Source organism: Callorhinus ursinus, unplaced genomic scaffold, assembly GCF_003265705.2.
Source record: "Callorhinus ursinus isolate GAN/ISIS: 27379988/994484 unplaced genomic scaffold, GSC_fseal_2.0 scaffold5, whole genome shotgun sequence".
Classification (NCBI taxonomy): Eukaryota; Metazoa; Chordata; class Mammalia; order Carnivora; family Otariidae; genus Callorhinus; species Callorhinus ursinus.
In genome coordinates this window covers 27023802-27031927 of record NW_027397067.1, presented here as the reverse complement: position 1 = coordinate 27031927, position 8126 = coordinate 27023802, and the positions used below count along the sequence as shown (strand labels likewise).

General features: G+C 34.2%; 1 pseudogene; it reads left to right on the top strand.

Moving 5' to 3' along the window:
• The first annotated feature begins 3101 nt into the window (after positions 1 to 3101).
• On the top strand, positions 3102 to 3989 carry LOC112823031 (centromere protein K pseudogene; annotated as a pseudogene).
• Positions 3990 to 8126: the final 4137 nt, after the last annotated feature.

Sequence of the window (8126 nt, the reverse complement as noted above, 5' to 3'; positions counted from 1 at the left end):
CATATTCATTGATCAAGCCACTTTCCTGTTCTCCACACAAAGATTTCAGACCTTCTGCATTATCCTCAAACCACGAGTACTCACAAAAAGCTCATTCTCAGCAGAGAGCATCACCTTCTACCACACAGAGTAAATAGATGCAATGAGAAGAAAACTCCCTGGCATCAAACCTATGAACTTGCCTGCATTTGTCCCAGTTTCTTATTATTTTCTTGTTTATTTATTTTTATTTTATTTTTTTGAGATTTTATTTATTTATTTGACACAACGAGGGAGGGAACACAAGCTGGGGGAATTGGAGAGGGAGAAGCAGGCTTCCTGCCAAGCAGGGAGCCCGATGTGGGGCTCCATCCCTGGACCCTGGCACCATGACCTGAGCCGAAGGCAGACACATAAGGACTGAGCCACCCAGGCGCCCCTGTTTTCTTGCCTAAATAGGTGCTTTTCTTCTGCTGCTATTAGACTCACTTCCCTTCCATTCTCATCCTTTAGTATCAATGATCCCTTCTCTAATTTTGTCAAGTTTTTTTTCTAGAACACTCTTCCCACTCCTAAATCAATTAACTCTCATAATCCTTTAGATCTCCATTCAAATGTTTTTTTCTTCACTGAAGACTTACATTCCCTCCAAAATAAATCAGATTCCCTTGTTTTTCAGTCTTATTTTCCATCAACTGTATTTCCTACTTTCCTGCATTTTAATCGACATTTTTATCACAATTTGAAATTCTATTTAAGTGATCATTGAATTAATATTTGCCCTTCAATGTTTTTTTAGCATTACAAGATCACCATTAAGGCACATAGTAAGAGCCCAAGAAATCTTTCATAATGAATGAATAACAATAGGAGAAAACACTGTCATAGCACGTACTATGTGCCAAGCCCTATATTTATAAACTCATTTAATACAGCAACCCTATCTTCATGTTATAAATGAGAAATCTCAGGTGTAGACAGGACTTGACAGACACAGAAGAGTTTGGCTCCAGAGTTTATGACTTAACAATGTACTCAACCACTCATGAATGAATGAAATAAAATTATTATAGTATGCCTACACAAAAAGGCAAAAATAATATAACTGTGATGAGATTTAGTCCATATTTTTATGATATGCAGTGTAACTATGAAGTGGCAAAGTTGAAGTGTAAGTTAGGATTTTTCCAATCCTTTGACATTTTGAATTGAAGAGTATGGAAAAAGTATACATGTTTTCATATACATCTTTGGTGCTTTAATTACATTCTATTTTTTCTTAGTAAATTAACAATATTCTAAGGTCAAGTTAATAGTAACAGTGACTAAAAAAAATGGAAGAAAAAACAAAAATCTACAATATAGGACATTGGTCTGTTTGGGAATAACAGCAAACTACCTCTGGTCACATGAATCCTCTGGATTGGAGCAAATGGGTCTACTCAAAATGGATATACTAAGGGCTGACTATGGCTGTTGAGATACAAAGAAAATGCTGGACATGAAGAGTATCATAATGGTGAGGCAGGGATGTGAGGGGAGCAGTTACAAAGAAAAAGTCAGTTAAATAATATCCCTCTTCCAACACTGGCTTCACCCCATTAAATTCTTTAGAGCTGAATCTACATAGCCTTCAAAACATAAGGAAGAATCACACTCATTATATTTCATTTTTCACCAACATTCTATAAAGTATTGGAGAACTGAAAATAATATCTGATTCAATAATCAAGAGAAGAGGAAGCAATTTTCAACAAAGCCATCCTCCATGAGAAAAGAAACACACTTGAGAGAATATAAGAAGGCTTTCAACTCAGTGGGAAGGGAATGTGAAAGCACTTCATTGAAGCTCATTGTAGCTTGTGCACAGTTTGCCTGCCAAGAAATGCTCATTCAATATAGGGAAATACATTCCCATTCACTAATAAACACAGTCAAATGCAAAGTTGCTTTACAAAGTCAAAGTCTATAAATATCTCATAACTGGTTTATGCCTTAACCTAGTTCCCTCAAATTATATTTTATCACCAGGCTTTTTTTTAGTTATTCTATTCTTTGCTTTGACTTCAATTGTTCATGGCACAATCATATGTTCCTTAAATTATTCATATTTCCATAGGAGAAGATCATAATTCTCCAAATACTGGAATCATGCAGTGTGGGGATATTTAATTTTTCAGGTTTGTACATATGAATAAACAGGAAGCAAGAAGATCAATGACTAGTAGTGTTAACCATCAGCACCCAAACCCCCTGTCAGCCAAGGCTCAAGTGTCATCTCTTGATATGAACATTGACCCAGGAGTCAGGAAAATAGCCCAGGGGTTGTATTTTCCAATAATGTACTGGAGACCTATGACAAGCTCACAGCCAAGTAGTAAAGCACTTCTTAACTCACAGGACCATCAAACTGGATTAAGTGCTTTGAAATCCATGGATAACAGGTGCTCCAAGGCCTGAAGAGCTCACCAGGTCACCTCTTTCCCTCCGGGTCATTCACCTCCCTGTGCCTCATGTTAGGAGAATATTGATGAGAAGAGTGACAGAAGATGCCCATGGCAGCAGAAAGTAATGTAAGGGAAACCCATTAATTTCTCATATACAGATTTTATGCTGCAGTGCTAAAAATTCTATAATGATCTTTAAAAACACTGATGCAATTTCCAGAATCCTTAGAAAAGTCTCATCAAATGATTAAAACTTGGTTTTACAGACAGTTACAGATTTTCTTTCATATTAAAATTGTTCCTAATAACATATTATTAGCCAATTTTAGGAAGATTTTTTGGAAAAAAGTTTGATGAAGCATAATCATCCAACAAGATAGCAGTACATCCAAATAAGGATTTAAAAATACTGAAGATGATCTAAAAATAGCATCTCAATGAGGGAATCAATTTATAACTCAGAAAATGGTTTAACATTAGTCAGTAGAAGTTCACTGATTTACAAAACTTAATTACTTGAAAAGCCATAAAAAGTTTTTATGAAATAATCTATTCTTTAATTTAAAAAAAAAAAGACTATCAAAGACTTCCTTGAAATGAAACATGGAAGGAAAATATAATTCAATTTGGAAAATTACTTCATTAATTTTAGAAATTCACACGTATTTGGTTTACACCTGGCCAAGATGACCTGAAGTCCATGGCACTGTGGTGATAAGGAAACTGAGGCACAGACAGTTTAAGTGACTTGCCCAAGGTCACACAGCTTTTTTTCTTATAAGGCTAATTATTACAAGGCAAATGTCAGTGAATCAGCAAGATCTAGATCCAGACAGTACTACAGATATGGAAGATGTTACAAATGCTGAAGAAGAACTTATTAAAGAATGTGAAGAAATGTGGAAAGATATGGAAGAACTGTCATTATTAATTATGCAAACGAAATGTTTGACTGCTGAACTCAATCAATGGCAAAAAGAAAGTCCTGGAATAATTCCACTGAATGAAGAGGTTCTGGTAACATTATGAAAAGAAGAGTTCCAAAAATTGACACATGATCTTGAATTGGTACTCTACTATTCCGTCAAAGAACGAAAAGCTAAGGGAAGACTTGGAAAGGGAGCAACAGTGGTTGGATGAACAGCAACTGATACTGGAATCTCTTAATGTACTACATAGTGAATTGAAACATCAGGTTGTGACATTTTCTGAATCAAAAATCTTTGATGAGTTGAAAACTAAAATGCATGATATAAAAGAATATAAGGAGAAACTCTTGATTACCTTGGGTGAGTTTCTGGAAGATCATTTTCCTTTGCCTGATAGACATGTCAAAAAGAAAAGGAAAAAGAAAAACATTCAAGAATCAACTGCACAGCTCATAACACTGCATGAAATGTTAGAGATTCTTTTAAATAGATTACTTGATGTTCCACATGATCCATATGTCAAAATTAGTGATTCTTTTTGGCCACCTTATATTGAGCTGCTCCTTCGTAATGGAATTGCCTTGAGACATCCAGAAGATCCTACGGAATAAGATTAGAAGCCTTCCGTCAGTGAAAGGATGGTCTCTTTTTTCACACAGTACTTAATGAATCTTGTCTTTCAAGGATAATAGAAACACTTAGGATTTACTTGGATAAAGAACGTTATTTGCAAATCAAAGTACATAGTCCCTGTTCCTTTTATCCATAAAATGACCTGTGCCATCTACTATTCATTTATAAATGGTTCTTTCAATTCATTCAGTGCTTTGGTGTGTTCAACTGGATGGAAAAGAATGCAAGTAAAAATATTCTAGACTTAATCATTATAAAAGTTTTGATACACCTTCTGCAGTATTCTTTGGAAAATTCTTTGTTAACTTATAATATTGCTTACGTAATTTTTTTCCTTTTGAAATTTATGACAGTTTATTTTATGCATTTTGAGTCCCATTTGGTGCTTATGTCTTTAAATTTAGGAATTATCATGGAAAGGCCATTAAATTTGCAGGTGGTTTTTAAATTGACAGTATCTGATGTAGATGGAATACATAATTTAAAAGTATGTAGTAAATCTGTTCCATGTATACTGCCTTATTTCTAGATTTGTTAAAAATTGGAACAGAAACTAATGGATAAGGGTAGCATGAAAACTATATTTTAGTATGTATTATATACCAAGTGATATTATATATTAAACCATTCTTGATTGTTAGTTAGTGTTAACAAAATTGTGTTCATAAAATTTTGTTAATTCTCCATGACCCTTCTGTAAATAAAATTCTCTTATCTAAAAAAAAAAAAAATCACACATATTTGGCATGTAAAACCAGCTATCCCCTGCACTGAAGTCTATTCATCTAGGTATACAGTCTACTAAATCAATGACCTCCATATTTTTATTTTTAATCTTTTAAAATTTTAAAGGAATTGTAGAATTCTTTTGCAATGGATTTAGACTCCTCTCTTTCTCCATGAAAATCTGAAGAAGTCTCTAAAGCTCGATTTCAGACTCTGCTGGGCTATCCAGCACTCCAACTGACTTGGATTTTGGTGAAATAATGGTTCATTGGATACTCATTTTCCTCATCACTATTGTAAGAAAAAAGGAAAAAATTAAAAGATTGTGATATAGTAAAATAGTTTTTGTACTGTTAGCTCATTTTTCCCTTAAACAAAATATAAAAATAATGTGGTATACTAAAATAGTTTGCACATTGTTGGATTTTTTTTTTTTTTGAGCACTTCAAAAGGCATAGAAAGCCTTTGCAAAAAAAAGACATATGACCTTTCCATCTCATTATAAAATTAATTTGTATTGTTTGTAGGAAGGGAAAATACAGGGCAGAAATCACCCAAGAAAAATATCTAAATGTAGGAAAATAAATGTCTTTAAATGTTAGCCGAACTAATTTACATATTTTTCTCTAAATTTAGCTGAAAGAAAAGTATATAATTCCAACTTGGCCTTGAAGCACAAATATAATGTGCAATAGATGGCAAAAAACAACTGAGAAATTCTGCCTAAAAGGAATGGAAAGGCTATACCATCCAGCCAGACTGATGGAGGACGCCGTGGGAACTGCCTGGTCCTGACAGCACAAAGCTGTATGTTGCTGGCCTTCCTTCTCTCTGGATACCACCTGGATTCTAGCCAGCATCCAGGGCGGGTCAAACATTGTCATCAATCTCCACTCCTCAAGTTGTAGAAGAGAAAGATGAAAGCTCAGGTTTATTTTGCATCTCCATCAAATCCCTGTTTACAGTATGATAATTGAAGACTTTTGGAGATAGAGTTTATAAAACAAACAATATTTTTATTGCAATCAATGAATATTTGAAAAAATGTAAAGTACGTTGATAAGCTAATATTTAACTGTGGAAATCAATTTTTTTAATGTTTGCCAAACCGATTTACATATTTTTCTCAGAATGTATCTTTAAAAAATGTGTATTCATTCATCTTGGCTATAAAACTCAGATATTGTACAATGGGTAGAAAGAATAAATTGAGAATCTGGCGCCAAGTAACCAAAAGGAAAAAAAGGCCTATGAAATGTTCAGATATTTGTGAACAGGTAAGAAAAATAAAGATATCTTTGCTTTACTTTGACCAGAATTATTTACTTTATCCTCAGATATTGTTATCCTGATAAACAAAACTCTTGAATTTTTCTGTAGCTATCTTCTGTTTGTTTACTATATATTTAAATAACTGATATTGCTTTATTATATTTTAATAGATCTTGTACATAACTAGGAGAATGAACTCATCTTTACCAAGCATTTATTAAGAATGCCCTCAGTGGTACCCATTACAGTACACCCCACAGGTATATTTTGTTTTGTGCAATGAGGTCTTCCTGGAAAGCACCGTGTCAGGTCATAAATTTCTTCCTCCAAGTCTTTCCCACCTCCTGCCAGCCAAAACCATTGCAGCCAGATGTATCCGTCTAAGGTGTATTTCTGGTCCTGTTCTTCCCTGCCTCAATGTCATTTACTGACTCCTCATTGCCTGTTTATCAAATGCTAGGTATTATGCTTATTACTTGGAATATATGTTTCTTCAATCATTATAACAACTGCAGCTGGTTATACTAATATTATCTCTACTTTATAGGAAAATATAAATAATTTGCCTAAAGTCATAGAGCCAGTAAGAGGCAGATAGGATTCCAAGACAAGACTAGCCGACTCCAATGACCTTGTATTTAATTATCATTACAACGCCTTTTCAACATGCCAGAAAGTACTCTAAATTTATCTCCCAAGATGCCTTTACATAAGTCCTATGATCCAGCAAGAATGATTTGTCTGTTGTGTAACTCATAGCCCAGGACTACACTAGATGCCCCTCAATTCATAGAATTATTCATAGAATAACATTTGTGACTAGAAAATGCCATCATGCTAAAGCTTTAAAAACTTGTCATCCATGCGTGAAACGTAAGAAACAAAATGAACCAAGGCAAGAGACAAACAAACAAAAAACAGACTTAAATACAGAGAACAAACTGGTGGTTGCCAGAGCGGGGGTCGGGGGGCGGATGGGTGAAATAGAGAGAGGATTAAGAGTATGCTTATCATGATGAGACCTGAGTACCGTATAGAAATGTTGAATCACTATATTGTACACCTGATATTGATAGAACACTGTATGTTAATTATACGTCAATTAAAAAAAACTTTTTAAAAACTCCAAAATTTCTTATTACAATGTGCCGGTTAAATGAGAAAAGAAAATTTTCTTCTTGGTAATACTTTCATTGTTTCTTGTAACATTCTTAAAGATTATCTTAGAATCATAAACCCCCCTAAAAACAGAAAAGCTATTCTTTTGCCCAATATTATAGAGCTCCCTCAAGAAATACTTATTTTTTGGAATATTTATTTAACATTTTTCTGTTCCCTATAATGCTATGTTATACATTCAACAGAATAAGAGGATATTAATCAGAAAATTAAATATTTTAGAGATTTTCCTTTAAAGCTAGCCCATCACTGGGGTGCCTGGGGGCCTCAGTCAGTTAAGCATCCACCTTTGGCTCAGGTCATGATCCCAGTGTCCTGGGATCAAGCCCCACATCGGGCTCCTTGCTTAGCAGGGAGCCTGCTTCTCCTTCTCCCTCTGCCTGCAGCTCCCCCCTGCTTGTGCTCTCTCTCTCTGTCAAATAAATAAACAAAAGCTTTAAAACAAAAAAAGTTAGCCCATCATAGGTTTTGATCTGAATTTATCTCCAGATAAGAAAATATGGCATTTTTACATCAAAATGTTTCAAGTTAAAGATTAAATTTAGACAAATTGTGACCTGATGTCATCTATGTAAGTGTTATCATTATCTTTTGTTGAAGAATTCAAGGAATTCTTTAGGAAAAAGTGACTCCAAACACCATTGTACAAAATATTTAAATACTGAGTGATATTCCTTTTAACAAGCAATTAACAAACTGAATGCAAATGAAGGCATATGGTTGAATGAGTGCAATCTGAGAAAACAATGTTCAGGCTCTACATGTTGGGACTATATACTGATATTAGCTAACATTTACCATGCACCTACGATGCACTCAGTTTATATGGATTATTTCAACTCTAATCCTCATAACACCTCCTACAAGAGATGCTATTGCAACTATTACCGTATTGCATGGGTGTACTTGTTATTATCTCCATTTTATATATGATACAGTAAGATAGAAGGAGTTAAATAGC